Here is a 15,069-nt window from a genome sequence, read left to right on the forward strand (position 1 = left end):
CTAACAGATTTGTCCTGGAGGAAGTGCAGCCAAGATGCTCCTTGGAAGTGAGGATGGCTGGACTTCGTCTCACCTACTTTGGTCATGTTGTCAGAGGGGACTATTCCCTGGAGAAGGATGTCATGCTTGGTAAGGTGGAGGGTCAACGAAAGAGGGGAAGGCCTTCGATGAGATGGATTGACATGGTGGCTGTGACAATGGGCTCAAGTATAGCAAGGATCGTGGAGCTGGCGCAGGATCAGGCGTTGTTTTGTTCTGCTAGGCATGGGGTTGCTGTGAGTTGGAAACGACTCAGTGGCACCTAACAACAACAACAACAACAACAACAACAACATAGCATGCCTTCCAAACCCCAGTGGTCATCCTCTCCTAACTCTCAAGGTGAATCTTTACTTGTAGATGAGGTACATCTTCTGGCGATGGTTCTCTCTGGGTTTGTTTTTTCATTGATGCCCAGATTGGAGTCTTTTCATAAACCTGTGCTTGTGGGCAGCTGAAGGGAGTGGGCACCTGCTCCCTGCCTGATCCATACATTCTTCATGGAGTCTATGCACCCTATTCTCACCAGCATCTTCTACCTCTTCATTCAGTTTCAGTTATACTCCTCAGGAAAACTCTGGGGCTGGGTTCTTTGTCAACATTTGGGGAGCAGAGGCTGGTAGCTCTGGGGGAATGGAGAGGAGGGTAGATCTGTATGACAAAGCCTTCTGTGTGGTATATATACCAAGCCACAAAGCTGGAATGGCAGTGGGCTCAACACAGTGGGAATTAAAGTTGAATTAAAGTGGATATGTTAGCAGCTTTTCCCTGCCCTGCCCACAAGAGTAGTGTGCACCTGAGCCCCACACAGCCACAGGCACAGCTGCCTTCCTATGCCTTGTGACTAGTCTGCTGTTATTTGTGCTCTTTGCTTTCTCTATAATTTCCTTGTTGATTTTCCACCTTTTCTTAACACACTCAGTCTTCATTGGCCTTTTTTCTCTTCCTGTGTAGTCTTTATTTTTCCGAGAAGACAGCTGTCCTGCCTTGGTGCCCTGCCTCCCCCTTCTGCCCACCTATACCCAGTCTTTGATAGAAGTTGTTGTGCGAGTGCTCACGGGCAGGATTAGCTGAAGAGCCTCTGTTCCTGGAGCTCCCAAGTATCAGACAATGTTGAACATGGGGCCCATTCTCTAGTTGACTGGTCGGACACGATGTTGGTACCTTATCTTCACGCTGACACACACTGGACATTAATAGAAATGCACTGCCAAGGCACACGGGTGGAATTTCAAGCAGCCGTGCTGGCTGGTGCTTTCGGGAGCCTATTGTGTGCTTAACCTCTTCCGAAGAGGGCTTTGATGAGAAATGAATAAGACTGTTAACTCATAGGCAGCTGGGTATGTGGCAGGTTTTTTTTTCTCTCTCTCTCTCTCTCTTTTTCCCCCTCCCTCTTTTTCCCTTCTTGATTCATTGCAGTGTTTGCTTAATCTTCACTCCAGAGGAGTGGTTTTTGCCACCTCAGGATTTTTTATTTAATCCATTACTGCACGATCAGTGCTCTGGGGCTTTGCTGGGCACTGAGATGGAAGGCTTAAGTAGTCAAACAATCTTTGTGTTCTGTCAGGTGGCCTAGTAGCCATTGGAAGAATCTTTGCTCTGGTCTGAGTTGTTTAGCCACAGGTTTTCCCCCTTGGCACCACTTCACATGAAATTTGCTTTTACACGCCTGTGCCTTGGAATGTAGGGGCATTGATTCTTTATCTCCCAAAAAGCTCTAAGCTTTGGGAGCTGTTTTCTTTATTCCTCATCATCTCATCTCTTTGTCCATCTTCAAGAACTTCTGGAGATGCTTTGATGTTTCTGATTGGGGTCTGCAACCTGGAGAAGAATGAATCACTCAAAAGATCTGGATATGGGTATAGCCTAGGGTGGCCATATGGATATTGTAAGAGATATTTGCAGCTCATCTTACTGTTTACTTCTGGGATGCCTTTATATAACTTGTTTCCCTAGCTATAAAGTAGAGATAAGAAGCCTTGGTGGCTTAGTGGCTAAGCACTCAGCTGCTAACCCAAAGATTGGCAGTTAAAACCCATCAGCTGCACTTCAGGAGAAAGATGAGGTAGTCTGCTTCCATAAATATTATAGCCTTGGAAACCCTGTGGGTTCTGATCTGTCCTATAGGATCCTATAGGGTCGCTATGAGTTAGAATTGACTCAGTGGCCATGTTTTTTTTTTTAAAGTAGAGATAATAATGCCTACCTCATAGAGTTGGGATGGGGTTCATACTATTTTAATATCTAGGGAAATGTCTGGAGGCGTTTAGTAAAGATTAGACAAACATTTTCTTGAAGGTGAAAAGCATTCATTGCTGTTAGTTGTAGATCATGTTTCTTAATCTTCCTTTGAACATGGCTCATTTTTAACTTTCCGATGTTATTCTGCCGACAAAGTTTGAAGTTAGAAACCTTTTTAAAAACAAAACAAAACAAAAGAAACTCTTCTGCTTCCTCACTTCTGCTGAACCTATGCTTGTTCATTGATCATGACTTCCTGCCAGATTTTCGAACCCTGGTCCTCACAGCCCATCACCTGTCCTGGCTTCACACCTCTCCCTGCCTGGCTGGAACTGTACTGACAGCTGATTAGAGCCATTACCCTCCCTCCTTCCATTGCTGGGTCCTTCCTCCATGCCTGCTTTGCCAGATTTCAGCCTTGGGTAAACCCCACCATCTGCTTTCTCTGCAATTGGGCCTGGGCTCCTGAGGGCTGCTAGAAAAAGCTACAAACTGGGCTGATTGGTTCCACTACATAGTCATGCTTCCTGACCTCAGCAGTGTATGCCCACACTGCTGCTGGCTAATCCTTTCATTCCTTTCTAATTGATTCCTGATCATATTCCCCACTGTGCCCATTCCGTACCCTTTGCAGTCTCAGTTGTTTTAACTGCCACCACCACTTTCTCCTCCTTCCTACTCAGCCAGGCACATTGAGGCCAACCAGCATAGGCTTTCTCCGTCTTTGCCTCTGTACACTCTCTTTCTTGCCTCTCAAGTCAGAGGAAGTTTTCTTCTTCCTTTTAAAAGATGTTGTCTTAGCTTCCTAATGCTACTATAATACACATACCACAAATGGGTGGTGGCTTTAAAGAACAGAAGTTTAAATTCTCAGTTTAGGAGGCTAGAAGACCAAATTCAGGGCACTGGCTCTAGGAGAAGAATTTTCTCTCTTTCAGCTTCTGTTCCTTGGTTCCTTGATGGGATATCTATCTTTTCCCATTTGTGCTTACTCCTGTGTCTGATCTGATCTTTTTGTAACTCAGAAGTGATTAGATTTAAGACATGCCCTATACTGATAAGATCTTATTAATATAGCAACAACAACAAAAACATATTCCTTAATGGGATTACTTCCACAGGTAAAGGAGTTAGGATTCCAACACATACTTTATTTAGAGTGGGGGTTCACAAAATTGAGTCCATAACAGGTGCTGTCCTTGTATGTGACTTAGATCTCATCCAGTCCCATCTCCTTTGGAGCTTGCTCTATTACTTTCTTGCTCCACATGCTCAGTTCTCCTGTCTGAAATCCATATCCTTTTCCCAAATAGCCACCTTGGTTTTTCCTTTCCTTTGTCATAGAGTGTCTTGAAATCATGGTGTAAATTTATAATCTTATTTCTCAAACTCATTTGAATTTGACTTTCACTTCCATTAATACTTTCTTCTCAGGAATCACCACAATTTTCTTTCTAATAAGTCTAATGACTTTCTTTTACTCCTCTTCCTTCTTAACATTTCCTCCATGGAGTTATTTGACACCAAGAATCTATCCCACCTTTAAAGTCTGATTTTTGTTGACCTCTGTGATTTAGCCATCCTGCCTTTCCTTCAACATAGTCTAGCCATCCTTTCAACAAATAGTTGCTGAGGGCTTGCTGTTACCTGTACTTGTTGGATGTACAGAACTGATACATCCTAGCACTCTTGGAGCTTATGCTCTAGTTGGAGAGACAGATATTGTACATACAAATAATCATTTAATTACAAACTGAGATAAATATGATGCATTTAAAGAGTAAGGTATTTAGAGAAAGAGAAAGTAACAGGAGGGACCTAATTTAGATTGAGGTCAACAAAAGTACTAGGAAGGGACATTTGAACCAAGATGTAGAAGAGGAGTGGGGATTAGATAAAGAACAAGGAGGAGGAGAGGTACGGCAGTCAGGCAGAAGACCCTGATCAAAGGCCTTGGGTTGGAAATAACTTAGCGAGTTAAGGGAATGGCAAGAAAATGAATGTGACCAAGTAGGTAGGGTCTGGTCATGAAGAGTCTTATAGGCATGTTGAACAGATTGCGCTTGGGATGCGGGGGGAGTCTGTGAAAGGTTTTCACAAAAGTTCCATAGAGGACGGATTAGAATGGGGCAAGAACAGAGGGATGACAGATGGGAAAGACCCCAGTAGTCCTGGTGACCCAGGCAAAGGGCAGTGACTGAGGGTTGGAAGAATTGCATGGAGAAAAAATGGACAGGTTTGATAGAGGATTGGATAAACAAAAACCAAACTCAATGTCATGGAGTAGGAGAGGATTGAATATGTGGGGTGAATTAGAAGGAAATGTTGAGAATGATGCCTTTTCCTGATAAGGAGATGCCAAAGGTAAAGACTCCTGTCTGGCCTCCCTAGCTTTAAACCAAACCTGTTGCCACGCATGCAAACCCATGTGTGTCAGAGTAGAACGGTGCCCCATAGGGCTTTCCTTTCTTTTTAATTTTGTTTTATTGTCGTGAAAATGTATGTAACAAGGCATATACCATCTCACCAATTGCTGCGTGTACAGTTCAGTGACACTGGTTACATTCTTGAGGTTGTGTGGCCATTCTTGCTGTCCTTTTCCAAATCATCCCACCACTGTTAACATAAACTCACTGCCCCTCCATAAGATTTTCAGTGGCTGATTTTTGGGAAGTAGATCACCAGTCCTGTCTTTTGAGGTGCCTCTGGGTGGACTCAAACTCCCAGCCTTTTGGTTAGTAGCTGAGTGTGTTAACTATTTTTACCACCCAGGGACTTCTCCCTACCTTTACTCTTTTATAAATGGGTGTGCTGTCCATGAATGGATTCTTATATAGGCTAGGATATAGATTGAGCTTCTATAACAAAAAGGTCCCAAAATACAGTGACTTAAATAAGAAAGACATTTATTTCTCTTTCCTGTAACTGTCCAGGTGTAGGTGGGTAGTCCAGGGCTAGTAGCGGTCTTTGCCAGTTTTAATATGTATGAGTCCAAGGGTGGTTGCTTCAGTTCCCAGCCAGCAGGAAAGGGGAAACGGGACCAAGTGACACTCACTCATGTCTAATCAGCCATTTTAAGGGCAGGACCTCAAATGGTACCTGCCATTTCTGGACATTTCTTATTGGCCAGAGGTAGTCATGTAATCACACCTAGCTACAGGTTGTCTAGGAAATAAATGTAAACTAGTTGGGTACTCAGCAGCAACTCTGTTACAGTGGAAGAAAGGAAAAATGGATGTTGGGGGACAGTTGGAAATCTGCCGTTATTGTCTGTTGCCTCTTTATTCTGCTTCACCCTAAAGACTGCCCTATCTGCTTCTGTTCAGGGGTTTTCTAGGTGTTGGTTGGACATATCTCTCCTAATACCTTCAAGTGCCTTAAACTGAGTACATCCAGAATAGAACTTGTGTTTTCCCCAACACTGTACCTCAGTCATTCACAAAATACTTTGTTACTGTGATAACTGCTCACTCCTTCACATTTACCAGTAAAGGACCCTAGAGAAGGTATAATTCTGTTGATGCCCCTGTGGTATTCATGGGACGTGTCTGTAGTAGCAAAGGGGGTACTCTTGCAGATTTGAGTTGTCCTCGACTTCATTGTCCTGATGATCAGCTGGCCTTCCAGGCAGCTCAATTAGGGGCTTCCACTGAGACCTCAGACATGTGTCTCTGTTGTTTTGAAGATGATTTATTAGGATACTGAATGTGGCAAGATACACAGCTCTGACTCTGGCCATCTGTCCAAAGTTAGGCTTTAGCCAAACCTCACAGAAGGGTGGTGTTTTACAGTAGATCAGACAGAATTGGAGAGGAGAAGACCTCTAGGACTGGGGACTCCCTTGCAGGAATTTGGATTGGGATGAAGAGGAGGACTGGGGTTGGGGTCCATGCTGGTCTAGCCTCTGGTGCTGGAGGATCTTGCGTTGGTTGAGAATGGCGCCACTCAGTCCGTGTCTTCAGGGCCTGGGCAACACTGGACTGTGAGGCCCCTGGGTGAGTGCCCAGGACTCCCTCCCAAACCCTCCCCAAACTTAAGCAAACTTACCCAGTTTCAATGTTAATTCCTCTCATTGAGCCTGGACTTCTCCTAAAGCCAGCCCATTAGCATTGCTCCATTTGTCATCACAAATGGGAAGTTCTAACAGGTGGGTAGGCAGTTCTGTCTGTACTAATGAGAAATCTATGAAATGCCTCTAGGGAATCCAGCCTTTGATCTTCTGCTGGAGGACACAGCTGATCAAGGGCAGTTGGTGCTCTCAGCTGACCTTAGCATGAACCTCTTGACCTCTAGAGACTCAAGAAGGATGGGAAGGAGAGAAATGGTGGTGGAGGGTGTTCTGATCTCTCTTGCCCTCTGGCTTTCCCTAGAGTCACCAGCAGGACTAGTGAAAGAGGATGTGTGTTTTTCTTTGGTCCAGATGTTACAGATCTCTGGGGGTTGATTTGCCTTCCTGGCCTCTGATAGCACTTTTCTGAACACAGTTGGTTTCTCTCCTTTAGCAAGTACTTTCTTGCATTACCCAGCTTGATTCTTGTCCTAGCTTCCCTAGAGTGGCAGGATTATGTGCCTTTAATGGGCTGTCTGGCCTTGAGCAGACCTGGGTGTTTAGGGCAGAGAGGTTTTTATTTTCATTTTGTTATATCTAGCAGCTGGAATTGGATGCAGTGGCATAGCATGAATTCAGGAGCTAGATTACTAAAACAAACAAACAAACAAACAAACAAAAAACCCTATTGCTTTTGAGTTGATTACAACTCATAACGACCCTATAGGACAGAGTAGAACTGCCCTATAGGGTTTCCAAGGCTGAATATCCAGCCTGTCACATGTTCTTCCACAGAGTGACTGGTCATTTCTAACTGTTGACTGTCTGGTTAGCAACTGAGTGCTTAACACTGTGCCACCAGGGTTCCTGTATGGGCCAGATTGTCCGGATCAAATCCCACTGCTAAGCTATGTGTCCTTGCAGAAGTTTCCCAATCTCTCTTCATAAAATAAGGGTGGGGGATTGTACCTCATACATGCATAGTAAGGCTTTCTTGAGATAATGTATGTAAAATACTTAAACTGGTGTCTTGCACGTGGCCGAACTCAGTAAAAGCTGTTTAGTATTGGCGTTGTGATTCTTCATAGCTGAAGAGACTGTACAAAATCCCTTGAGTTGGAATCGACTGAATGGCAACTAACATCCACAATAACCACCTCTCACCAGGCACCCTCCCAGGCTCCCTTACCCTGTGCACTTCAGGGAAGCCTCCTGATGACCACCAAGCACTTTTTGTGGGATTGAGTCTCTACCTGAGAGGAGGCTTCAGTGTGTGCTGATAGCTCAGAACCCGTGGGAGTCTGCATGGGAGTGGAGAGGCGCTCTGGGCCCATAGTTTTGAAATTGATGGGTCTCAGCTGCTGATTCATCTTGTGTGCTCTCCTCACTGGCGGCAAGCTCTGGGTGCATAAATTGCTTGCCTGTGGGTTAGACAAGTTGAGGGAGAAAGTCAGGTGCTTCTGATTTCTTCCTATTTTTCATCTGTCACTGGTCCCTGGGGAAATTGTGGCAAGCAATTTTGATAGTTGCCACAGCCAGAGAGAATTCCACTGAACTTTGTGAATGAAGTCTGATGCCATGTCATCCTGGAGCTGTAGATGGAGTCCTGGTTTGATAGCTTGGTTCTTATTACCATCTTGTTTGGCAGTTGTCGCTGCCAGACAGTCTGTGTGTGTGTAGAGCCCACCAGATGGCAGTACTGGGCCACTAGTTACCCGAGAAGAAGTAAGCCTGGAGTCTGGCTCGGGTAGGTGGGGAGGGAGGGCTACCCCTCCTCTGATTGTGCTCCATTTGTGGGAGTGTAACTTTGTAACTTTAGGGACTGATTGAATCTAGTTCAGAAGCCTTGAAAGGCCCATTATCCTGGACCTGATATTCTCTGGCCTCTCTTTACCTTTTGTTGGGAGATCTAGGTTTTGCCTTTTGTTTGTCCTCTGACAGCCTTCTTTTGTTGTAACTGCCTGCGGGTTGGTGCAGATTTCTGATCAGGGAGCCCTGCAGAGCCAGAATGGCATCTGGTTCTTCCAGCCCCTTCTGTGGGGGCCACTTGGGGGAAGGGCCCCCATCGTCTCTTGTTGTATTCTAAGTCTTGTCCAGAAAGTTGCTGATGGCTTGGCATGTGTCCAGAAAAATGTAGTGAAGGAGCAGTTGGGCTTAAAGAGAGTGGGAAAAGTTGGAGCTTTATGATGGGTGAGGCTGGGGTGGTAACTCCTCAGCTACAGTTACTTTGTTCTCAGACCTGGTCATTCACCTTTCAAGCACTGGAGTTTAAGACAAATTAAGAGCTCAGTCTGTGTACTTCCCTGGTTGGCAGATGGGAGGAAAGATAGGAGAATTCCTTCTACAAGCTTTTCCCTCGATAGCTGGTAGCACCCTTCATGTGACTTTTCCTTGGCTCCTTTTTGCAAAACAGGCAGATTCTGCCTTTCTGGTTGGGCAGATGGACTGCCACGGTTTTGGCAGCTAAGGAGATTTTTCAAGGCCCAGAGATAGGGGTGGGGATAGAGCAACTAATATAGTGGTGACTGGAACTTCACATGACAAATAGTTATGGGTCTAAGAGAACCTCAAGCAGGCATCTGAATCCTGACTCTTACTCATTTCGATGAGAAGCCAGAGTCTGGGTCTCAGAGAGCCCTGCTGTTCTTTTGCCCTCCTGGAGTCTGAGGAGGGTGGGGTGTGCAGGGAACAAGCGGGGTTGGTGGCAACTCATTTCTGTAACATTGTAGTGAGCTTGTTGCAGCCTGCCTGTGTGCCTGCCTTAACACCAGTGTGCAATGTTTGCTGACACCACACAGGTGGAATCCCAGTGTAAACACTGGGGGGTTCATCTCAGTCTTATCTGGGCCCTTGGCATTCTTTTCCCAGATAGAGATCAACAGGCCCTCCTGCCTCTTTCTTGCCTTCACATATCCCCCCAGCCCCCATTGCTGGCTCACAGGCACAATCAATGCCTTCTTTTTTCCTTCCACTAGAACCTTACAGGCGGCCTTTCTGCGGCAGTGGGCGAAAGAGAGGGGATGCAGGCTTCTTTCATTCTGCTCTGTGGGCATGAGCACTTGAGCATGAGCCGCTCGGCGGCAGTGGGTGTTGAGTGCTGTGGCACACAGATGCCAAGCCCCACTTGAAGTTGGGTGGCCTGCAGAAGCTCGGGAGTGGCTGCTCTCCCTCAGGTAGGCAGTGAGGAGAGGGATTGCAGGTCAAGCATTTGTTGGGAAAACATTGCTTTGAAGACTCTACAAATTCCAGGGGGAGCTCTGGTAGTGTAGTGCCTAAAGCACTTGACTGCTAACCAGAAGGCTGGCGGTTCAAACCCACCAGCCACTCCTTGGAAGGAAGGTTGGGCAGTCTATTTCCGTAGTAATACCACCTTAGAAACCCAAGGAGGGCTCCCTATGAGTGGGAGCTGACTCGAAGGCAGTGAATTTTTTTTTTTTTTTTGGTACAAATTTCAGGTGGAGCGAGGGGTTAGAATTGCCCACCTCCTGCTTTAAAGTGCACAGCGGCACAGAAATCCCTGTGTTCCTGGCCTGTAATCTCTGGTTTATAGATAGATAAAGGAAGTCCCTAGTTCATATTAGTCAATGAAATAGTTTTGACATTTAGTGCTGCAGTTCTTTTAATCCTTATCTAAGAGGAGGTAATGAGGAGTAGAAAAATACAACAGATCCCAGCTCTGTTTCTTAAACAAGTTGTATGGCTTTGATTGAGTGTCTTTGAGCATAAGTTTCTCTATCTGTAGAATGGGGACAGTAAAATCTACTTCACAAGGTTGTTGCAAAGATTAAGTATAAAAGTCTTTAAAATGCCTAGCTCTGTGCTTCACGTGGTTTAGATCCTCAGTAAACATTCATTCCCATCCAGGAGATGGTGCTAGTAGCTGGCTTGTGGTTAGCACATTCTTGCTTTTAGCTTCTAAACCACATACTTGCCTTTTAGGGTATTCAGGTCTCTTTGTGCATCATCTATGTCAGGTTCACCAGTGGCACCCCATGGCTGAGCTCTTTCTTAGGTCCTGGCTGTTGGCAGAGAAGGGAACTGAGGAACAGTCTTCCTGATGTGTCTTTTCCAAAGCAGGCTTCTTCTAACACTCGGCTGCCAAAGTGAAAATCCTGCATCCTCACCCTAATTGGTTTTCAGGGGAGATTGATTTTTGCCTGTGTAAGTGCTGCTAGGAAACTCTGATGTCTCTCTCCTTAGGGATTCTGTACCTCCAGACGAATTTTGTTTTTAGCTACCACAGAGGCCAACTGCCTCTAGAAGGTCGAATTTGGGACCCCTGGAGATGAAGGACTTCTTCAGCCTTTTGGCCTACCTTGAGATTGCTATCCATCTTCCTGGTTTGGCATCTTCCCAGGGGAGGTAAAGAGTTGTCGTATTCTAAAGTCCTGGGAAAAGGGTTACTGCAGACAGAGTCAGAGCACCTCAAGGATGGGATATCTGAGGAAAGACATCTATTCTAGCTATGGTGATTTCAGCATGGGCAGAGAAAGGGGAATAGGGTATAAAGAAACCAGAAGGGAATTTAAGGAGGGCAAGGGATGAAAGAAATAATGGTTGGTTAAAATATTTTTCCTAGCTCTCCTCAGGATGGCTGAAAGGCAGCAGACCTGTCTGTCTTAAGTAGGGAAGGAGATGTGTAAATTATAGGTTTGGCCCCAGAGTCCATCCAGCTCCACCCTGTCATTGTATTGGGGAACTGAGGCCCAGTGAAGGTAGGTGGTGTGTCTAAAGCCTTGAGCTAATGCCATGTAGGAAAGACCTTGGGTATTGACTGGAGGGTCATCTCTGAGGCTCGACTACATGACATGGCATCAAGATGTGTTGTGCACATTGTTCCTTGAAATCCTGTCATTTCACTGAGTTCCCCAGGGATTCTGCAATATATCTATGTTTGAGTCACCATAGCTCTTTTTTTGGCAGTCCGATTATTTAGACCTGACAGGTAGGCATAACTGTCTCATTAAATGCAGATATATTTGTGTGGCTTAAAAAAAATGGAACATTCCATTAGTCTAGGGAAAAAAAAAGGTAATAGTAGGTCCTTTTATTCATAACTCACTAAGTCTTGACCTGTACCTTTGTTATTATGAAGTGTTCAGGATGTTCTGCGTATGCTGTGTGTGTATAGAGACAGCCATTCCATGTGCCTGGGCCTGGGCCAGATGCTTTTCCTATCTTATTTAATTCTTAACAGTGCTTCTGAGGTAGGGAGAGTCTCCCTGCTGCAGGTCAGCGCAGAGCTGAGATGTGAATCTGGGTGCTTTGGTCTTGTAGGTATTGATGCTGGAAAGCCAGATGAGCATTGATGCTGGTACCCTAAGCCACCTACAGTCTTGTGGTGTTAGGGCAGAACTCCTTGCTTTAGTAGTTAGCCAATCCTCTTAACCAGTCTTCTGCTTTACTCTTCCCTTCATTTTAGATGGGGTGGAGGTAGTGGGTGGGAGGGATAGAGATGGCAGAAACCATTTCTGTTAAATACCACCATTATTGAGAATCCATAGTTTTATGAAAGGAGGCAGATGAACATTATTAAAACGCTTCTTCTTTTTCTTCAAAAGAACTGGTGGGAGAGCTGTAGGCTGCCGGAGAGCTGGGGCCTCATGGAGGCCAGGGTGCCAGCTCCACTGGAGTTTTTTCCATTTCTGACTTGTATGTTGTGAGTCAGTGAAGAAATGGAATTTCTAAGAATCTCACCAGTTCTTCCCCCCCACCAAAAAAAAAAAAATTGCATTCCTTTGTAAACCTGGTATCCCTCTGCTCTGTTTACTTGCGCCAGAAGCTGGTAGCCCTGGATTTTCTTGGGCAGGTTACCAAACCTCTCTCTGGCCTCAGTTTCCTCATCTATAATATCAATAGCTTCAGAGAGTATGAAGAGTAAATGAGAACTCACTCATTTACCTTTCATTCCACATATGTTTATCAAGTGGTTTTGGTACCCCCTTGCTCTGTTCTGAGCACTGGGGATACAGAGTGGACAGAGCACAGTTCTTACCCTTTGGTGCCTGTATTCTAGTTGTGGGAGACATACAGTAAACCAGTAGGTAAGAGGTCAAATGGCAAGTTTCACGGAGAAAAACAAGATAAATTTTAAGAGGAATGGAAGGTAATGATGGGTGAATGTGCTCCTTTTTCTTTTTTATTGAGATAAAATTCACATAACGTAAAATGAACCATTTTAAAATACACAGTTCTGTAGCATTTATATATTCACTTTGTCATGCAGCCATCACCTCTATAACCCACTGCTGTTGAGTCAGATCTGACTCATAGTGACTCTTCCTTAGGTTTGCGAGGCGGCATCACTATGGAAATAGATTGCCCAACCTTCCTTCTGAGGAGTGGCTGGTGGGTTTGAACCTCCAGTCTTCTGGTTAGCAGTCAAATGCACTATGCCACCTGAGTTCTAAAATATTTTAATCTCCCCCTCTCTGAGGAAACTGCTTCCTACTAGCAGTTGGGTGTGCTCTTTTGCATAGAGAGTGACCTGAGGCAGTGAAGGAGCAAGCACTTTCCAGGGGGAGGGAACAGTAAGTGCAAAGTGTTTCTTGGGTGAGTGTGAAGAGCAACAAGGAGGCAGGTAGGGCTGAATCAGTGTGAGTAGGACATGAAGTGAAAGAGATTCAGTAAAGCAAGGGAGGTCAGGCAGGGGCTCAGTGCCTTGTGACATCCTAGGCATGTGGCAGGAACCTACCACACATGTCCTTCCTGTTGACCTCATGATTCACCACAGATTGTAACTTCTTGGCTTAGTCTGAGTTTGATTATCTGCTTGAATTTTGTTAATGGAGGCAAGAATCATGTTACGTGTGTTGTTTTCACCTGTATCCAGTATACCTGTAAATTAACTAGTGGACCTCTTTCAGCATATATATTTTTTTTTAAATCAGACAAAAAATTATGTTTTCCTTTATTAAATTTTGAATTACACTTGGGGATGTTGCTTTGGATAAGAACCTATCTGGAGAAAGTCCAGGGAAGAGCATTAAAATGAATAAAGTAGGGATGAGTTGGTAGTGTAGTAAGGGCTTCAAAGAGAGAATGAATGTCTTCCTTTGGAAAGACAATCTAAAAAATTAAAAACCTGTGCAGTCTTATAAGGCAAAGGCTGCATTGTTTGCAGTGTATAGATCTTTGAGAGAATACAGAGAGTGAACATGGACTCATTCACCAAGGCAAACTAGAGCTAGGAGGTATTGCTTGAAAATTGAGGAATAGGAAATACTTCTTTATACAATGCATGGTTCCTGAGGAACTGGCTCTGCCACCAGGTGGTATAGCCTAGAAACCCAAACCAGTTTTAAGAAAGGTTTAGATCAAAAGTTGCAAACTTAAATGCATTCCAGAGCCTAATAGGCCACAGAAAGTAATGAAACTTTTCAAACAAAACCAAAGAGAGCATAGTGAGGGCTGCTAGCATAGTCCCTATCCAAGGAGCAGCCTACTGCTGGGTGGATATGTGGACCCAGGGGTGCCAGAGCCGGAGATGGGGTGCTTATGTGAATTTTTAAAAGTTAGCAACTAATTCAGATTAAAAAAAAAAAAAAAGAGGAGGAAGGAAAAAGAGGAGGAAGAAGAAGGAGAAAGAAGAAACTGTGTTGTCTATAAATAAAACAAATCTGAGGCTAAATGTCCAGGGGCCTACCTGGTTACAACTTCTTGTTTGAATGGCATTTCAGGTCTTTTGTGAGGTAATGCAGGTTTTGGATAAACTTTTGGGATGGGATTCTGGACTGGGTAAACTCTCAGGCTAGCCCTCTGTGGTCCTGTGCATAACCTTAAGTTTGTCCTGTGTAAAACAGACCAACACTAGCTGTTCTGTGTCTATGGGGAGCTTCAAAATTCTGATTAGAAGGCCCCTGCTGAACAGGAAAGGAACACTGGTGGGTGAAGACCTCTCTGTGCCAATAGTGCCCATCAGCAGGTGCCACCCCATGGCCTCTGCAGCCAGAGCTGCATCTGCTATTTTTAGCTCTTCTGTAACTCCATTAACCATGTCCACCTCCTTGTCCCACTTGTCTGTATGTTTAATTATGTAAATGGCATTACAAATCACAGTGGTGTTGAACTACCTCTCATTTCTCACAGCAAATCAAAGCATATTACACTGTGTCTTGTTGACTGTCCATTCAGACTGGGATAGGCAGAGTGGAGCATGATTGCTTTCTTCTTGTGAGGAAAATGAGGTGGGAAAATAGATGTTTCCTTCAAAAGATCTCCTGGGATGAATATGGGATTGATCCAAGAAGTTGACTTTTTTCTTTTAAATGAAGATATGGTTGGTTGTTTTCTTTTTTTAATTGTATTTTATTATGTTTTTGGTGAAAGGTTACACAGCAAATTAAGTTCCTATAATAATTTCTATACATATTGTTCACTGTCATTATTTACATTTTTCACAGTGTGTCAACATTCTCATTATTTCTGTTCTGGTTATTCCATTTCTATTAATCTAGCTTCTTTGCCTGCATCCCACCCCTTACCTTCTCATCTTTGCTTTAGGGTAAATGTTGAACATTTGATTTCATATAGGTGATTTTCTAAAGAAGCAAAGTACTCACAGGTATTCTTTATTTTATGAGCCAGTATGTTATTTAGCTGAAGGGTGACCTGGGAATGATTTCAGTACAGGCAGTCCCCAGGTTACAAATGAGATCTGTTCCTAACTGTGTGTTTAAGAATTTGTAGGTCAGTTAGAACAGGTGCATACAGTTCTTATTTAGTTTTACTTTTGTGCAAGA

This window comes from Orycteropus afer, unplaced genomic scaffold, assembly GCF_000298275.1.
Source record: "Orycteropus afer afer isolate SDZICR_OR568_19922 unplaced genomic scaffold, OryAfe1.0 scaffold00282, whole genome shotgun sequence".
NCBI lineage: Eukaryota > Metazoa > Chordata > Mammalia > Tubulidentata > Orycteropodidae > Orycteropus > Orycteropus afer.